This window comes from Lonchura striata, chromosome 2 (assembly GCF_050655825.1).
Source record: "Lonchura striata isolate lonStrDom1 chromosome 2, ASM5065582v1, whole genome shotgun sequence".
Taxonomy (NCBI): Eukaryota; Metazoa; Chordata; class Aves; order Passeriformes; family Estrildidae; genus Lonchura; species Lonchura striata.
Window position 1 is genome coordinate 11,093,771 of NC_140704.1, and position 20,105 is coordinate 11,113,875.

Consider the following 20,105-nt stretch of genomic DNA (forward strand, 5'->3'; position numbering starts at 1 on the left):
CAAAAGGAAGCAGGTGGATATAAACCAGCAAAGAGTCTGAAAATAAATCCTGGGAGGGATCACATACACTGGCTGTCCAGCCCTAAAGCTAACAAGTTACCCAGGATAACAACATGGCAATGGTTCTGCAAAAGGACTTGAGCCAACTTTAAACAATGATGGATAAGTCCACCTGCTCACTCTCCAAGAGACTCCCTCCACAAATGCAAGCTGCCAGCAGATTTAACAATCTCAAAGTAAACCTGACTCATGGCTGTGGTATTGGGGAAAGCACCAAGGCAGTCCATCCCTCTGCTGTCATCAGCAAACAGTAAGACACAAAAGAAGAAATGCTATGTGACTGTGCAGGCCCTTCAGGATTGTGTTCTCACTCTCCAAAACCCTTAGGAAAAGACAATTATCTGACATGCAAGCACTCAACACTTCACATTAAGAACCTACCTAAAAAATTATTTTAGTCAAAGGTGATTTTTGCCCTCTTTTCTAGTGGTAAAATGTCAAGCATACCCACTTGCTCCCAGAAAGGGATGAGCATGAGTGTGAGAGAGAGAATGAGATAAAGAGAGATCCAGAAAAGACTGGCAACTTAAGTTGTTCTCATTAACTGAGGCAGGTGTAGGCTCCCCTGGGGTATTACTGGGAAAATGTAACCTCAGGGGCAGCAAGAATGTCTCAGTTCTGTGACTAGCAACGGGCACCTGGCCAAGCTGCCATCTCTTGTCCAAGCCCAGATCTGCATATCCATGCTCTGAAGAGAAGCTGAACTCCACCTGCGTTCCTGGAGAGAACTCTGATGATGCAAACCCTTTGTTTTTTTTATAAAGTACAAAGAAAATCTGAGCTTGAACCTTGCTATGACTGGTCTGCTGACTATAAGCACAGGGGAAAGAACATGCATGGTGTCTTCTTCCAGCCTTGTGTTTGCTCCAGTCTGGTCTGCCTATTTCCCTTTCTGAATTATGGCACTTCAGAACAGATATACTGAATATTCACTGAATATGCACTGGAGTTGACATGAAGTTATTCAGATAATTAGTTGCCAGATCACTTTTTTAGCATAAAATACACAGTCTGCAGAAATTTGAAGTAAAACCCTGCAGTTTGTTAGCAGTAAAGCTTTTGACAAATGCCCAGTGCTTCTTCTTAAACACTAATAATGTTTCATTGAAGCTTTTTGGTACCTAGATGGACCAGAAAGGAATTTCTTTAAAATAGAAGAAAATTATGATACTTATTAGCTAGCAAGACTCTAAAAAATCAATCCTCCTTTCTCAAAGTCATGACTTCTTGATACAAAAAATGAAACCTTTTAAATAATATTGATTGCTATTGTTAAACTGTGAAAGAACACATTATCTACTCATGCAAATAAGGAGGAAAATAATGTCCAAATTCAGAAGAGTTATACAAAGAACAATTCTACCCTACTGTAAGAGGTTTCAAGGAATAAGTCATTTATATGCTTTTTTCATTACTCTTTCTGCAAAAAGAAATCAAGCAATGTGCTACATCATGAAGACTGTATGACAGCAAGTCCTTTGTTAAAATATATACCAGGGACTGCTGTGGGGCTTAGATTGCCTGATATTTTCCTCTAGAACTCAGACAGAATTGCATCCTTGCAAATGATTCTAGATTAGGGCGACTGACTTGTCCTCCAGCAGATAGAGGTTGAAGAAACCAGACTTTTGGGAGAGCTGGAGAATGTTCATAGGGTCCAGTAAGTGAAATGCTCTGTACAAGGCAGGATTAACCATGGAGGGTGACTGGCTGAGTAACAGCCCTGCAGGAGAGGAACTAGCACAATGATGGATATTGACAAATAATTTGCAAACAAATCAAAATGTACTCAAGGCTTCCAAAAGAGAAATTTGGTGATCTGTTACTGCCCACCCCCACCTCCACTTGGTGCTGGTGAAGGTGAACAATAGAACTCTGTGCCCAGGTTTCTGACCCGGGACAGAGCCCAGCCCAAGACCAAGATGGTCCAGGAGCCAGGGCATGGGACACGGCCACCTGAGCCTGCTTGGTCTGGGAAGGCTCAGGGATGATCTCAAAGCATCCTATGACCTGAAGGGGATTTACAAAGTTGACAGAGCCAAATTCTCCATGGCAGGAAATTAAGAAAGGACAAGGCTGTTTTGATGACATCCTTGGCTACACATCCATGCTGGCCTAGTCCTGTGCTGGCCACAAGCTTGTTTTGACTGTGGCTTGGACTGAAGGCCTCATGAGGCTTGTTTCAATCACATTTTAAAAAATCTTCCTAATACAATACCCTAATATTATAATTTTCTAATACATGCAGAAGAATGGTAAAGAGAGAACCCTCTATCATAGTCAGATGCAGCTTCATCATTAAGGTAGATACTTCAGGTGACTAACTTGACTTTTTTATTTTGGAATGGTTAAGCATGATTTATTCTGACATACTAACATTGCTCAATGAAGAAAATTGAGAATATTCTCCACACAAATCTTAGGCCATCATTTAAAAAATTCTTATGTGAAACACTATCAAGAAATCCTGAAGTATTCAAAATTTTTTTAGAAGCTAAATTCAGTTGCACTGGATAGTCCCCAAATCTCTTCCAAATTACGGCAAAGAGAGATAATGACAGGAATTTTAATAGCTCTAGCATGAAGCCAAATGTGAACATTAAAAACTGAAGGAAAGATTACAAGACTAGCTGTTAGCATGGACTGCAAGGTTTTCATGTGACTAATTAATTTTAAACAAAAAATATCCAGAACTATTAAATGCAAATATCAGAAATGTTCTTTTTTCTCACTTACATGACATATACTCATCCTATTGGTCTTGCCTCCTTGCCCTGAGTTCTCAGCTTTGGAGAACACCTAAAATACTTTTGCTGATACTTAAATGAAATCCAGAACTCCACTGACTACTTAGGTGCATTTTTACTACTTTGAATTTGGATTTCTGAGACACACTTAGATTTTTTTTTTTAATCAGATGCATTTTAAAGGATTACTTAATAATGAAATACAATTATTTTGTTAAATTAGAGTAATTCTGGTTGGAGACTAGAATAATAGGGGAACCAATTTGGCTATGACTTTCCCATATTTCCTAGACCATCAAGCTAGGGAAAAAGACAACATTTTGTGGGGTGAAAAATTATTCTGCTAATTAAAAGAGTATGACTGTGGAGTACACAATCTTCGAGCAAAATCTTCAGCCCTCAAAAATGGAGTTTGCAAATTTTCTACAAATTTAAATTCTGTTAGCACAGCATTTCTGAGGAATTTGAAAAACATGCCTTTATTATACTTAAAGGAGCATCACTTCGCTGTAACTTGTAAATGTTTGCCTTCCAAATTTAAATTAATATGCAATAAAGAAAGCAATAAGTTTTCCTAGTAGGGCAGGAGGGGATTTCAGGTTTCTCAAACTAGTGGTTCATTGTGATTGGCTATGAAAACTCTACCATGTCCTTTTCTGTCAGCCAGAATTTTTCTTAAGACTGTTGTCATTTACATCAAATACATGATAGTCAGTCATGTCTGTGACTGTGCTGATATGCACACACCAAACATGGTAGTGCTGGTTAATAAGGCATTGTGCCTTCTGCACAGGAGCCTTTTGCAAAGTAAAAATGAATTAATTATAATCTCAGAAAATGTCTCTTTCAGTATAAGGTTCAGGGGAAAGCTTTCAGGGTCAGCAGAGTTTTTCTCTTCTTTCTCTGGGAAAGCTCCATGCACTGCTCCTGCTCCTCATGCCATTTCCACTGCAGAGATGACCTCGTTCTGTTCTTTCTGTGTGCTCAGCCTCACTGCCCTGTTAGGGGTTAACTGGCAGTGCTCACCAGGGTGTGAATAAGACAAGAGATACCTTCTTATGCTGGTGTTTCAGTGGTGTCTGAACACCCCCAGGGTAGAAATTGTCTAGCTCTGCCCTGACAAGTGGGCATTTTAAATGGATTGTTCAGTACATCTAACCAATTAAATCAGAAAATCCCAAGAACAAAACCCTAAATTGCTAATCCAGTAGAGTTACTAAAAAAATGGCAAAGAGTTCTGGAGAAGTACCAAGGACAAACTAAAATGATGAGTCTGTAAACCCCAGAAGGAGAGGAGCTTCTCCTCAATTATCCCAACTGGTACATTTCCCACAGTGCCACAATATCTGCAGTGAAACGCTATTGATGGAGGCTCAAAAAAACCTTAAATTATGGATCTTTGATGAAGTAAAGTCTTTCAGATTCTGATGATGAGGGAGCAGAGTGCAAGACAAGGGAGACAAATGTCAGTTCCATTGCTCTGGAACATACAATCCAGCTCATGGAGCAAAACTGGGAAATACATCAATAGGACTTTCCTGTAAGTCCTGTTAGTAGGAACAGTGATGTTAAAGCTGGTTCAGGAGAGAAGCAATAAAATAGAACAGCAAAAAGAGTTGCAAAATAAATAATTTAGCTCAGTGGCAATTTTTTTTTTAATATCACATTTCCAATTTTTGAACTATTTTGGCAATACCTTCTTTGGCTTATGTGTTACTTGTCAGAGAGAAAAGAACTGATCTCCATAGCAACACATTATATTAAATGTAGGAAGCAGAATCTATCTATCTATCTATCTATCTATCTATCTATCTATCTATCTATCTATCTATCTAACTATCTTTCTATCTCAGCATGTAAGCTTATTTAAGCTCAATAAATGGTAACTCATAGTAAGAAGAAAATACAGACTTATTTGCATTTGTTTAAGGAAAATAAAATACACAAGTAGATACCAACTGAAAATGGAATATTACCTACATTTAAGAGGTAGAAAACAGTATCCAGAAAGATTTTTAAATAGCATCAGCTTTCTAGGTAAGAGAACATCTGAGATCTGATCAGTACTCTAAAAGTAATGTGTAATGTAGAGGAATGAAATGCTGAGACACTTGGGTCTCAGGAGGTAGGATGGGAGGAACAGAACAGGAAGTTTTCTGAAACTGAATCCAGGTAAAGGGATGAAACTTACATTGAATAATAAAATATAGTGATCACAAGGACTGAGATTAGCAGCTAAATACTTCTGGTGGTGGGTGACTTTGACTCAGACTCAATTAACAATGACTGAAGGACATTTAGCACTTACAGGAATGGGCACATAAATCAGGTGAAACCTGGGAAAATTACACCAAGGCAGCTCTAGAAAGAGTAGCGCATATACAGTAAATTAAAAGCACTCTGAAATCGATGGGCTCTGGTTTTATGCTATCATACAAAATAGTCTTCAGCTGGACAATTTCTGTACACTAATCAAGTCATTTACCCAAGGCCTCTTTTCCCCCTGTTATTCCTGCAGTGGAAATCACAATGTGGAGTTCAAGAAATGCTTCAGCTGCGGGTGAGTGGCTGATGAGAGACTGTTCAGAGCAGCAGCACTCTGCCCTCCTGCCCACTGTCAAAGACACAGGACTGAGCTCCACACACCTCTGCTGGGAGCCACTCCTGGTTTTTCACAGTAAAAACAGCACTCACAAACCTCAGTCTCTTTTCATTTACAAAACCAATATTTCTTAGGTATACATCCCCTTTTATACTACAAAGGAGTATTACTGGGGTTTTCCTCTGTGTTGTATATATCAAAAGATGAGTTCAAATGTTACTATGACAAGCTGCTTGCTAACAGTTGTGTATCTGAGGTTACAGACACTCTTCTTCTATTGGAAGTGAGCATTCCCCATTCAGATGAGCATTTGTGGCTTGTGCTTGGTGAGCCAATCTCCAGCCTCTTGTGTTGCTCTCAATTCTCAGGTGTGAGCTGTGTGCTACAGAGGCTGCTAGATATTCAAGTCCAATACTTTGACTTCCAGGTTCATTCAGTTAGCATTTGGTATAAGGTTAAAATGAGCTCTTAATCTGCCAAACTCTTTTGCACAACCACGATACCCAAGAAACATGAAAATTAATTAATAACTTTCTCTGTCCATCTAGTTCATTTTCACATGCTTGCTTTCTGTCCACAGTGAGCATCAGGAGATAAATGAAAGTACTGAATGAATGAACAGGGGCTTGTTCAAAAGAGTTCCCTCTTGTTAAAAGTTAACTGAGAAGGAAAGCAAAGAGAATAAAGGAACAAAGGCCTGATAGAAAGTGAAGCATTCTTCACCTGTTCATGCAGCTTACAAACTGGTGGGATTCCAATAATGGGGAAAAACTTAATTATATTAGTCCTCTAGAGAGATTCATTACATTGTCTGGTAGAACACAGAATGGAAATGTAAAGCACAACAGGAATGAACAGGTGAGGTACTTGAGTGATTTTTAGTCACATGAAAGCTGACCCACTCTAGTACGGGAAAAACAATTTTGAAGACAGCAACTTTGGAGCCTCAGTTATAGCACTGTTCCAGGAGCTGCTGAATTCCCCCAAAGCTGTGCTGTACTTGTCCTCTTGGTGGCCAACAGCAGCAGCAGAAGCAGCAGCAGCAGCTCTGGGATGGGTCTTCCCTGGTGTGTTTTTTGCCAGCTGGACTCTGATGTGGAAGATGCAGAGCGATGCCTGAGCGATTTCCTGTCACTCACACACGTTTAATGTTTGTGCTTTGTGCATTCCTCTGCCACAGTGATACTCGTTTGTGAGTCTGTCTCACCTCTCACCTCAGACTCTGCTGCCCAGGACTCACAGTGGCTATAAAAAGGTAGACTGAAGTCAGAGTGAACCAATTATGCCAAAATAATTTTCAGGAATAAAGAGAACATTCAGTGCTGTAGTGATAACTCCAATTAATAATGGCTGCAACAGAAAACCTACTCATCAGATTAAATCAGTACTATCTTAAGATCCTTTTGGTCCTTAAATGCAGGCAGCATTACATAATATGTCCCTCCACAGACACAATTCTGTTCAGGAAAAATACGACCAAAATAATCATGCAATCACTTTGCCAAAGCTCAGTCTTATTAGACAGGAGCAACACAAGAGTTACAGCTACTATATTTTCTCTGTCTATAACAGTTGCATGAAATTCATCTGTCTGAACAGGAAAATTTTGACATTGGGGTCTCAGAAATATAAGTCATTATCAGATACTACAGTCATCCTTTCAGTATAATTGTAATTTATTTAGGAATCTTTACATGACCATATAAATACTTACAGTAGCCTGCAGACTGGTGGAACAACATTGCATTTCTCAGCTTTTCATAGGTGTTTCTCTATGGTATAAGCCATAACAGTCAGGAGACACTGTATCCCTGAAAGATCTTGCCTAAAGGACAGCGTTCTGATGGAGCAGGGAGGCGAGACAAGACACTTTTTTTTTTTTTCCTATTGTCTTCTTTCAGCTTCTAATTCATTAAAGAAAAAGTGCCAATATTCTTCAAAAGTTCCAAGATAATTTCTTCCTATTTTAAAACCAGCTATATGACACTTCAAAGGAGTTCTCTAAAGCTGATAACCTGCAGGAAATGACAGCAGAGGACTAATGAGATGCACTTTTTTTTTAAGGAGGTAGAATTCACCATTGTTTGGCGATTTTTTGCAACAGTTCAGTCCCATCTCATCAGACAGTCTAATTCTTTTTCCTCATGAATGCAGAACAAAAGGTACATTTTTTTAAGCATGTCCTGAACTGCTGTTCAGGTGCAGCTGGTCAGCAGAACAGGGAACAGAGAAAATATATTTGAATCTAATGCACTACTGTAATAATGAAATTCTAACAAAACAATAACATAAAAACACACCTAATAATAACCACTTTAAAATAGTGCTATGTTGCATACAACACCAGTAATCTAAATATAAGGATATGACCTTCTGAATGACCATGGCAACCTATGACCTATGTGTTTCTTTAAGAGCCTCATGCTCTAAAAACTATGATGAATAAACATGGTTATCTTAGAGAATTCAAATCAGAACCCAGAAAGACTCCTGCCTAGAAAATATCCATTTTTTTGCTGCTGCTATGTAACACATCTATCCATTTAGGTGTTGCTGCTATGTAACACACCCTAACCTGCACAACAGGTGCTGTGCAACCTATGGAACAGTGCAGCTATTTTAGCACACACAGACCACTTATGTTTGCACAGAAGACAACATTAGGGATAAGTACTGGCATGGGCATCTGTGAGGGTTCACGTAATGTCTTTTCAGGGTGAGGTACCAGAATAAATATCTTAACTATGCAGCAATGCCTATCTCGGAATATCCATAACATGTTCTATGACAGGGTGATTTGCAGAGCTATAAAGAAAATTGATATTCTATATATACAAAGTACAGATTGTTTAAAAAACATGTATATGGATAAATACTCTTGTTTTTTTTTTTTTTTTTACAAACTGCTTTTGCCTAAATATTTTCCAAATAATATTTCTTGACTGACCAAGGACAAAATTTTGGAATATTTTTATACTCCATAAATAAAGACTGAAGTCTGCTCATCTTATTTCTAAAAAGCTTTATTTATAACTAGTGTAACATCTCAAGGTTTTTCCATGAGAAATCATGTGAGCTTGTAATTGCCTTTTTTCAAAAAAAAACCCAATCATACATTTTGGGATTTGGCTAGTTGGTTGTTTTTTTATTAGGCACATTTGAAATTTAAAAATTGACTGTGCCCCTGACTTTTCCCTGGAATACATTTTCAGGAGAGAAGTGCAAATATTTTCTGTAGAAACACAGATTCATTAAGGTTGGAAAAGACCTTTAAGATCATCAAGTCCATGAATACAAAGGACAAAATTCAGCCCTTAAAAACAGTTTGTGCCTTTAAAAGTTATCTCGCTCTAGTGGAATATGTCCCTGCCCATGCAAGGGGCTTGGAACTGGATGATCTTTAAGGTCTCTTCCAGCCCAAACCATTCTATGATTCTATGACAAAAATACTCTACAAATAGTGATATTGCCATTATACAACGTCATTACATACTATCACACAGCCATTAGAAAGACAGTTGTGGTATTCTTCATCCACATAAAGAAGGGTTGCTACTTTGATACATTAGCCATTAATTAATTAATTAATTAATTAAATCTGGGGTTTTTTTGAGGAACAGCACACGAACATTGCCACCACACTTACAGAGAGCAGTACATATTAGAAGAACAGTATTGTGTTTCTCTGCTTTAAAAAAAAAAGTAAATTGGTCACTTTAATGGAAAATAGTGATAATTTCTACAAAGTACTTCCACTAGTACCCTAAGAAAAAACACTGCTTTGGGTCCCTATTCACAGAGCAGCAAAGTCAAAATCCTTCAACAAAATAGACATAGAAATGGGGCTCCCTGAGATGTGAGAAGAAAAGCAAGCAGAACTGAGAAGTTTTCTCACCCAACACTCACTCTTCCACAACTCTGCAGCAGGGAAGGCTCAAGACACCCAGCTGAGTCAGGGTGGCAGGGAATGTCCTGTGGAATCAGCATGGGATCAGCTCACTCCCGAGCACTTCTGCCTCCTGCAGTGCCCACCCTGCCAGACTGCTCCTCCCTCTCGGCAGTAAGGTCCTGCTCCTTCATTTCTCCAAGCTGGATCGCTGGGAGGCACCCAAAGCTGGCACCACTGCCCTGCCACCTTTGGGCTGGGTGGCTCAGGTGTCCCTCAGGACAGTGGGCAAGGACATCACCTGCCACCTTGCATGGCCCTAGCCAGATCCAAAATGAGCACCAAGAGCATCCAGCACCACCGTGGCTTGGATGGTGCTTGGTGCTGCCTGTGCTGTCAATCACCCACCATGGGGAGGGCAAAGCATGGAAAAAGATTTTGTTAAGAGTCCTGCACAAAGCAACACAACCTCTTTCTTTAACAAATGTGTTACACTTCCATAAAAATTACTAGTTTTCTCCAGTCAAACTAGATTAATTTTCCTTTAAAGTTATTTTAGTTTGCTCAAGGCATCTTAGGCATCCTGTGTAAATGAATTAGAAATAACAGTTTCCCAGTAAGGGGATAGGTGACCATATTCCTTTCTTGTACAGTACACACTTTGTGAGAACAAAGAATAAAAGCCAGTATGTTATCTGTATGCATTTTATTTAAATGTCTCTCTCCCCTTGCTTTGTGAGAGCTTAACATTCCCAGTGATGTGCGAAGAAAGACTTTGAAACATAAAAATGGGGGTACAGACAATATAAAATTACTTTTCAGCAAAAAATGCACATATCTGACAGTCTATAGATGTGCTAAGTAAAACACAGTGGTATTTTGCAAACAAATTTACAGCATGTCAAAAGCCTCAGTGAGAAAGCAGATTGAGCAATGCTCTGTAATAATTGTACCTGTCCAAGGGTGCTGTGCCTGAGGTGCAGGACAGCTACTGCTGCACAAGGACACAAATCTTAACACCTTAAATCAGACAGAAAGTTATCTGTTCAACCAAATTTTCCTGGCTACCATGTTCTTGTAATTCTATGACCTTTTTTATGCCTTTGAGAGAGACCCAGCAATTAAACCAGACTTAAGAAGTCCTAACAGGGTGGATCATTCTTCCTAGGTAAAGGAGATTTCTGCTTAATATAGAACATTAAATAAATACTTAGTCTTAATTCCAAATTTATTTAAGTTTGGACTGCATGGGATAAAGCATCCCCTGTGTCTCATCTTCTGAAACACAATAAAATGCATGATAGGCTCTTTTTCAGCATCTGCAAGACAAGCTAATAACATGGCCAGATATCCTGGACTGATGGGCATCCCCCAGGACCAGGGCATGCAAGAAGGAGCACACAAGGCAAAGACAGGAGAATTGTTGCAGAGTGCTGTGAGGCTGAGATGTGAATCAAGTTATCAGGCAGGCTCTGTCTGGGCTGGTAAAGCAGGCTGGGAAACAATTTTCAATTTTGTTCCTTTCAAACCAAGTGAAGGAGAACCGCTTCTGCTAAGAGCTAAACAAACTTCTGGAAAGTATTTATGTGCCCGGTTTGAGGTTTACCAGCCCCTGTTCTAATCAAGGGATTTGGGTTTCATGTGGCTGATGCTTTAGTTATGGAGTTACTCATTGCAGAAAGCCGTTGCCTTGGTAGCTGGGTGACCCAGGGGGTTAATAAAGAGAATTTCCACCCCAGAGATCTGTGATTTATGCTTGGCTTAACAGACAGCAGTAAATGAGTTTGGTGGTCTCAAACTAGCCCACAGACTCACTGTAAAATCCCAGCATCATTTTAAAGGAATTTATCATAGCTGGGATTTTCTATTCATAAGAGAGCTAAGACTGGAATAATAGGGTTATGTTTCAGGGCAGGATGAGAGGCCATTAAGTAATCCTAGTATATTATTAAGTAATGTAAGTTTAAATACATGTGCATAAAATGTCTTGAATTAAATAAAAAAAATAAATTAATTCCATTATGAATTTAACTTTTGACCAAATAGTTGCAAGGAAAAAGTGAAATAAAAGCCTTTCCAACAGAATGTTGAAGATAGGGCTATTCCACTATGTATGCAAGGAAAGCTACAGCTCTCTAGGAACAACAGCATCACTCCTCGTGGAAATGCAGTCCTTTAGAAGCATTTGAAGCAGTTGCTTTTAGATTTACTTAGTCCTATAAAGATAATTAAATCGTTCATGACAAGACGTGAGATGTTTTTTGAACATTTCTGTCAATGACAGTCGTTAATGCTTGTCTCCTCAAGAGGTTAAAGTTTGAAAACTCACTGTGGACTGTTATCATCATCCCATGGATTTGCCACCTTCTGAGGGCAATGTGTACTTGAGTCTCAGTTTCCTTAGGCCACTTAACATTGTGCATCATGCCAGAAGCAAAAACTGCAGGAAACCTTGTCACAGATTATTTTGAGACAATTCCAGAACAAAGTCAATATCTTGACAGAAACAGCTGCTTTTGCCTCTTTTGGAGGATGTACATCTCATACACTTCACACTTGGTTTTCTGCTCTCCAAAGGGGTAGGAAAGAAGTCAGGACTATGTTTTGCCTCTGCCCAGGGCTCCAGCTAGATCACAAACTGATTTAAATCAGCGTTTCTGCTGCAGTCTTTACCTTCCAGATGAGGATCTGAATCTTTACTTACTCCCTCACACAGTGAGAAGGGAAGTCCAGAGCTGTCAGAAGGCCATCACTGGGCAGGTTTATCAAAAAATCCAACAGACTGTAGTACATTTTCTCTTTATAAAGTATAAACAGGCCACATGTTTATGGATGACAGTGGTACTGGGAAGGAGGTGAGAGGGAGAGATGTGGGGAGTGACAAATAGACTGTAAATTAAAATTAACTGCATCAGAAACTTGAAGAAAAGATACAAGTTGGGTGCTGTGCGTAGAAAATATCTTATTGCAGTCAAGCCTGACCCTGTTCCTTGAAAAGCATTTCTCTGATTTGTTCAGGTCACAAGTGGGATGGAAATGAGCCTCTGTACTGCTTCTTCACACATCCGGATTTAATAGACTTTTTTCCACTGATAAAAGACCACTAATGAGTTCATTTTCAAGCTATTAAATTGGCTAGAATAGCTAGTTCTGCTGATGATTGCACAGAGACCTGACGGTCACAGTGGGTTTTGTCTTTGGCTGTTAACCATTTGCTGTCTCCCTGTTGCAACACAAATGTTTAAGTAGAACAGGAAGGGAAACCAAGTAAAATAAACCTTGCCCTGTCCCTCGCTCCCCACCCATCTCTTTGTTCTTCTTTTCCATTTTGTGACTCTCTGGGTTTCTCAGATGCCTTTAAACACAAATACTTCCTTTCCAGAACAGCTGTTGTACCAGCAACACTTTGTGACCCAAACAATTAGAAGCACATTCACAACAACATTACTTGGGTTTTGGATGAGAGCACAATAAATATTTTCCTTTGTTTGCTGAAATGTTTTAATTCAGAGTATGACAGTTCCTTCACCGAACATCATTTTTTGACTGGTCTGGAGCCTGTGCCCTCACAAAATGCCTACATGGGCTGCCCAAAGTTACACACTGCAGTCTGAAGTTTTAAGGAAACAATTTACTTGTTTAGCCATACAAATAATTGCAATTAAGGTAACAGTAAGTGATTTCTCTTTAGGCTTGGATACATATCACTTGCAGTATCATGCCGTCCATCAGACTTTTACAGGCAAACAATTAACTGCACAGCTGCTTGGGGCTGTAACCTTTTCCCCCAGTGCTTGGGGGAGCAGGAACAGGTTTGCCTGACACTTGACAGCACCATCTCTTTCTGTTAGAGAAACTGTTAATGTAATTGTGTGACATACATTAGAAATGGATTTAAGATGTATGTATCTCCAGTCCAAGAAGAAGAGAAATAGCATGTGACATTCACATTCTCTGGACAGAGAGACATAATTCTGTCTCTCAGGAGAAGCACAGAGAGAAGAGAAAACAATCTTTATCTCTGCTCCTTTGTTTTCCCTATGTGGAATGTGATGTGGAGATTGTTTACCTGCAGTGATTGCTGGGTTGGATTCTGGTGAAGGTTGTTTGGGTTCAGTGACCAATGGGATCCAGCTGTGGCTTGGACTCTCAGCAGAGAGTCACGAGTTTTGGTAGTTAGGTAAGTAAGAGGTAAGTATGTAGAATAGTATAGTATCTCCTCAAATATTATATTAATGGAATATAGTATAGTTTTAATAAAGCTGTCCTTCATCCTTCTGACCTGGAGCCAGACATCACCATTTCTTCCCTGCATTTGGGGTTCGCTGCATTTTTACTATAGTAGCAGCCAAAGGGGAAAGGTAGTGATGTCATGTAACATTTTGGTACACGGGCCAGTAAGGAACAGATTCACAGACATCTTTGGAGAGAAACAGCAAAATATATGAAAATGTAAGGTATTCTACCACAGTCTTCACAAAATTTGCTCCCAAGGATGGATGTATCAAGTGTTAATCATTCTTTCAGAATTTAACCAGTGAGACAGTCTATACTTCTTAAAAGGGGAAATTTTTCAAGCTACATTTTTTTTTTTTTTTAATTGCCTGGCTGCAGCCACACTGTGTCTATCCACAGCATCCCTTGGAAGGGGACTGCAATCAATCACCTCATCCAGAATGGGGCTGCCACACGAGTGATGTGTCAGTGTCACAGGCTGTTTGTTTGACTGTATGCAACCACGCTGCCCGCAGAGCAGTCACAGCCTGCAGCCTTCCCTACAAAACAGAGGAAATATTTAAAATCAGCCTTTTGTCAATTAAAACCTTCACTCAGAGATTTAATTCATTCTGTTGAAAGCATCAGAAGGCAACTTACCCTTAATGGAAATATTACTTACCTCTTCAAAGATTTCAGTCTAGGATCTCTTGTTGGAACAGAGTTGTGCATGTTTAAATTTATCTATAGGCAAAAAAAATCTTATCTTGTAAATATTTGCAATTGCATCTCAGGAGAATGATTTTTGAAGCTCAATACCTAGTCAGCACCAAAATGATGGTGATCTTATTATGAACATGAAGTCACAGAACTTTGAATGCAATTACGTTCATGACTTCATTTCATATGTGTTAAATTTTTGTGATGCCTTATTTCAAATATCAAGAATCTGCTGATACTTTTGTTCATTTAAATCCCATCCTCTATGTGATGATGCAAGTTACTTATGGATGATTGGTTGAAACTAAAATGTAGATTAGAATAAGTTGACACAGGAAGAATTTATTTAATTTCAAAGAAAGGGAAAAACAACTCTGAACCAAAAGCATTGTTTTTACAAAGCTTCAGTAGATAAGAAAAAATATTGATTGGGAAAAAAGATGGCTACAAACTGGAGAGCTAAGAAAAAGGAATAAAACTCAAACTGCACTGCTTTTTCCTTATTCCTCAATGCACAACTGAAGACCCTATTTCTGAAGAACCATTGTCAAAGATTGGAGCATCCATTTAATTCTCCACAAATGATGATTTCCTAAGTTATGCAGGCTCACCTCACAAAAACCATTTCTTCTGACCTACTTATTCAGAATGCAAAGCAGGACCCCCTGGCCACCGCTCTCAGAGCTGACAGACTTGTGCTGGCAGTGAGCAGGCTGGCTGTGGCTTTCCTGCAGTTCCAGGAGAGAGTCTGGGTGACTCTGGAGCAGACAATGGCTGTCACTGTGGGGTGAGTCCTGAGCCCTACAGGATTCTGCTGTGGATCTCAGTCACGAGGCAAGAACCGTTCAGCACAGGTAAAACACGTTTAGAGCTGCTGCTCTAAAGTTATTAAAGAACAGTTTGGCACAGCCAGACTTTTTATCAGAGAACCTGTTCTAGACAGAGAATACTCAGGTAAGGTTCTAGACAGGGAATACTCAGGTAATACCTGAGCAATACTCAGGTGAGGTACACTGGAGGAGCTTTTACATCTGACCAATTAAAATGCATTGCAATTCTATATGGACATTTCCAAAGTGAATTAAGCTAAATACAGTGAAGAACCCTTTCACTTTGAATGAGGGGGTTACATCATGTAACATGTCTAACAATGCAGTTTAAATTATCACTATTAAGCAATTTGAATTCAAATTTTGTAGGGAATGCTGTATAAGCAAAACACAAACTGCAATTCTAGCAGTGCACTGTAGCAATGAAATCTGTAACAGGTGAGCAAGATTTCTGTCTCCATGACAATATTGTTTAGGTTTTCTGAATAAATCCTAAATAATTTAATATGGTACTAAAAAGTACTGCTAAAAATAGTACTATTTGAGCAATTCAGTGCAAGAAACACAATTTAAACTGATGGCTAGGACTGGAGTTTTGCCTTACTTTAAAGGTCAAGAAATGTGGCCAAAGGTTGAAGACCTCCACTTCTGACCACCAAACAGAAGGCAAGGTAAAATTCAGAAAAGAAACTGGAAAAGGTCAATGAAAGCATTGACCAAGGAACTACCAAAGCAGTGTGGCTATTACAACTAGCCTCAGCTATTGAGACAGACAAAAAGCTCTCCATCAAGAAGCCATCAATACCCATCACACTCAGAGTCCTGCCTGGCAGCCTCAATTCCCAGCCCTTGTGTTACAGGTTAATAATTCATCTCCTCTCACCAGTCAGATTGTACCTTGACTCTAAGCCAATTCATAACAAATGCTATTATAAAATCACAAAAACCTCAGGTTAATCTAATGTTTGAGAAGATAGATAACTGAGTGCTGATGCAAAATTTTCTCTTTTCCTCTGGACTTTTCAAGGATTCACAGCTTTACAGCTTTTTTTTTTTTTTTTTTTTTTTGACATGCAGGTGTTGCTGAACAATAACTGAACTGGATTATTCTTGATGCACAACAGGGCATGATTATTTAAAATAAATTAAATACAAGGAAACCTTAGAAATTTCATTTACATGTAATCAGCATCCGTTTCCCACAAATGCAATGCCCAGTCAACTGGAAGAAAAATGACTTTTAAAAGCAGGTGTTCTTTCTAATTATTGTTGATTCAAGCAAGTTATTAACGCTTATATGCTCCCAGGTTTACACTAATGAAACCTTGCTTGCCTGTCAGCAGGTCCCTGATAAAGAGTACCTTTTAGTCCCCAAAACTGGGGTTTGGCAACAAATAGTTCAAATCAGGTAGCCCTGCTCTTGTATGAATAGGAGGTTCTACCTTACCATACAAAGCTAATACAGGAGGGAGCCATACAAACAGAACAGCAATGGTTAAAAGTGCACAGAGAACTCTGGAATATTCAAGTTGTTTATTTCTCCAGGCTTACAAATTTGATTACCATGGAGCACAAAGCTATTAAAAATATGACCTTTTATACTGTACGACTTGGCAAAAAGCCAAATAATAACTTTGTTTGATTTGGGTAGTATGATAGAGTGCCTATTCAGCTGGAAATAAAATTACTTTTCTTTACAGGAAATTATACCTGGAAGACTAAATGTCCATCATGAACATAACACACATATGGAGTCATTAATTCAGACTCATGGCAGCCACTCTCAGAGAAATAAAAGGACAATGGTTTTAGTTGTGGCAGAAAAAGATGCAGAATTATAAAGCTTGTCTGGCATTTGCTCTGTGATGGGGCCATGTGAAATAAGTGCTGATAATAGGTGATAAGACAGAAAAAAACCCAGGTTGTATAAGTGGTATGGCACTGATATTTCGCTATTCCTTGTCTTGAACAAGCACTTGTATTTTTATACTTTTGATATGCAAACAAAAGGAAAAATATGAATCCTATGCTCATGTTAGATAGACATTTGATCTGAAAAAATCTCTCATTAGTGCTTCCACTAACACCAATGACAAGACTCAGAGATTTCAGTTCAGTAAAGAGTAAAATCAAGAAGATATACATAGAAGAAAAAATGTTTGGATAGCCCTATTGTTTTCAGGAGTGCTACACTGAATTACAAGAAAAAAAAAATCCTAAGACAGAAAATGATAGGTGATAGGAAGGAAAATTATATTTTCACCTTACAGGTATCTTTGGTACTAAAGATGTCTCTTACTTTGATTCAACTAGAATGACACATGACAAATACCATCCTTGAAAAAAAAAAAAAAACCAAACCTTCATAATTAAATTTTCCCTTTACTCAAAACACCCCGATTAATTATTTGGCTGAATTCTACTGGTTTTGCTGCTTATTTATTTATTTATGGGGGCACAGGGGATTTTAAAAATATTATTTTTCTGTGAAAACAATATTTCAATAGACTGAAATTTCAGTCTTCTCTACTGGTTGTTTTTTATTCTGCTTGTTTATTGTCATATGGTACTTTCCCAAGAAATTATTTCCTTTGTTTCATGTTTGTAAAAAAAGACCATTCTATTCAGGAAGATGTTATTAAAATAAACTCAGTGGAATATGCAGGACTACTGAAAAACCATGAATACAAGATGATTAAGAAATTGGAATAAGGACTTTCTACTTCTCTGGAATGTTATGTAGACTCTGTAATTACCACCCATGCTCTGAAGTTTTATGTCTTGTCTGAAAATTGAATTTCCAGTGAGTTGCATTTTTCTATTTAGTTGTGAAAATCAGGCACAAGGGAATCACATTTCACTTAAAGCAAGGCATTAGGAGAGCAATGGCTATCTATCACTCTCCAAAGCACTATGGAGGAATGGCTTGAAAGAGAAATGACAATTAAAAAAACCCCAAAACCAAGCATTCTTTAGAAAGAAATACTGTATATCTTATTTCTTGCTTTGTTTCTCGACTTTTCTTATGAAATTGCCTTGAGAGGTAGAGTTACCTCAGAAAGTTAGACAAAAGTTGCATATCATATAATATCCTACTGAAAACAACCGTTCATATCAAATGCTCCAGTTTTGAGGAAATTCAACTGAGGAATTCTGGCCATATGGGAGTTTTCCTTTCCATTCCCTCAGTTTAATACTTTTTTTTTTTTCCTAAACTTTAGAAATTTACATCTTTTTCAGTTTAAGTACACTCATTTCACATGCTCCAAAGTCAATAAATTAATAAATAAAACCCTCCACACTTCAGTGCAGGTTTTCGCTTTTTGCTGTAGTATCAGGTCAGGTATGGAATCCAGTTAAGCCTTCACCTTAGACAGCTTTTCATGTTCATGCTCCACAGGCTTACTGTGAACTCTAAAAAAGAGGTGGAGACAGCAATAAGAAAGGGTTCTGACTGTAGCTGTGTCTTTATCACCAAAAGAGTTTTGAGAGGCCAGCTTCAAAGTCAGCCTTGAAAAGCCCTTCCATCCATGTCAACAATCATTACTCATCTTTCTGACCTATTATCTTCTTTGCATTCAATTTCGAAGTTAAAGCAGACTTTTGTATACAGGGGATATGGGTGGTCTAGGAATGCACACCTAGCATCCTTCAGTTTAGAAGTTTTAAACGTCACTATTTCCTTTGTTACCTTTCTTGGGGAAAAAGACTGTGAGTTGTGTTTGAATTGAGTTTGAAGAGATACAGTTGGAAATCCTGAGATCCTCTTTACTCATCCATGAAGAGTTTCAGGATCATCCATGAAGAGTTTTGAGCTGAAAGTGTGCTGCGACATGAGAAACTCTTGTGACCTTTCACTTGCCCTGACCTCACTTCATGGTTAAGAGACTAATCACTTAAAGAGACATTAGTGTGGACTGATCAAGTGAAGCATGATGGCAGAAAAAACAGAGAAGGAAAAGAATGGATTTTATACAAATTATAAAGTCACTGCTATGCATACAACCCTGATCACTGCTTAACCTAAGCAAAACTGTACAAATAAAGGTAATTTTTAAGTTATGTAAAGGTATCCTGTATCTCACACTGGCACTTACTTGCCAATTTGGGACCACATATATATTGCACGTTGTCTTGTCTGCTGGAAAGATTAGGGGGATGAACTGCTCCTGCTCCTCTGTGATACTGCCTTCCTCCGAGAATAGCAGCCACTCACTGCTCAACAGAGTGATAGCAAACATATTAAGAAATGCAAGTCTCAAAGCATTCCTTCTGCTTTCTTCTGCTCATGTGAAGGGTTACTCTTAACACATACATTGTGAAAGATCGAGAGGGAACCTCATCAATGCTTTGTAATAGCTGAGCATAAATCCGAAGCTCCATGGGTAGTATCAATGATTAATTGCATTCAGTTGACATTAGACTCTGTCATTATCAGCTACTTGCTGCTCAGCACTTGCTATGCTGTTAATTATTGTTGTACGGCTCTAAGGGATGTTTTCAAAACATTTCAAATTTTGCTACTGTAATAGCAGAGGAAAGAAATCAATAAGTAGCTTTTTAGCAGAGGAGAGATAAACAGATACTTTTATTAATGTTTTGAATTGTTTTGCTTTATTTGAGACTGGATAAGCTATTACTGATCACAACTGTGCTACCAAGGCAGCACTGGCATTTGGCATTCTGTCTAGATTTTCCTAAAATTTTTTTGTTTTTCATCAACCCACACATCGAACAATACCTTCTGGCACATAAAGAAAGTGAGAAAAGTAAAAGGGTTACACTCACATTCCCAATTTCTTGCAATAGATATTTTAATCAAATTTTTGCTAGCATATCCCTTGTGATTTGGAAAAAACCCCAACCCACCCCACATTATTTTTTATTATTATAATGGTGATAGACATGGAACTCATGATGTTTTTATAGGACAGAAAATACTATGGTACCAAACTAGAAAAAAAGCTAATATGAGGTGTGCCACTAGCTCTATATTATGCTATTGCTTCAAAGCTAACATTATCAAAAAACACATAACATATTTT

The 20,105-nt window shown here is 38.4% G+C and overlaps 1 protein-coding gene across 2 annotated transcripts in view; it reads right to left on the reverse strand.

Annotated features, from left to right (window-relative positions):
• ADARB2 (adenosine deaminase RNA specific B2 (inactive)) overlaps positions 1-20,105 on the reverse strand; it is a 305,010-nt gene that overhangs the window by 220,084 nt on the left and 64,821 nt on the right. Inside the window, exon 1 of one of the 2 annotated variants that reach the window (XM_085563656.1) lies at positions 7,124-7,143. The exons of the other annotated variant lie outside the window; for it this stretch is intronic. The gene's annotated coding sequence lies outside the window, so the exon portion shown is untranslated. Of the gene's footprint in view, positions 1-7,123; positions 7,144-20,105 lie in introns of those variants that run through there. 2 annotated transcript variants of the gene reach the window in all.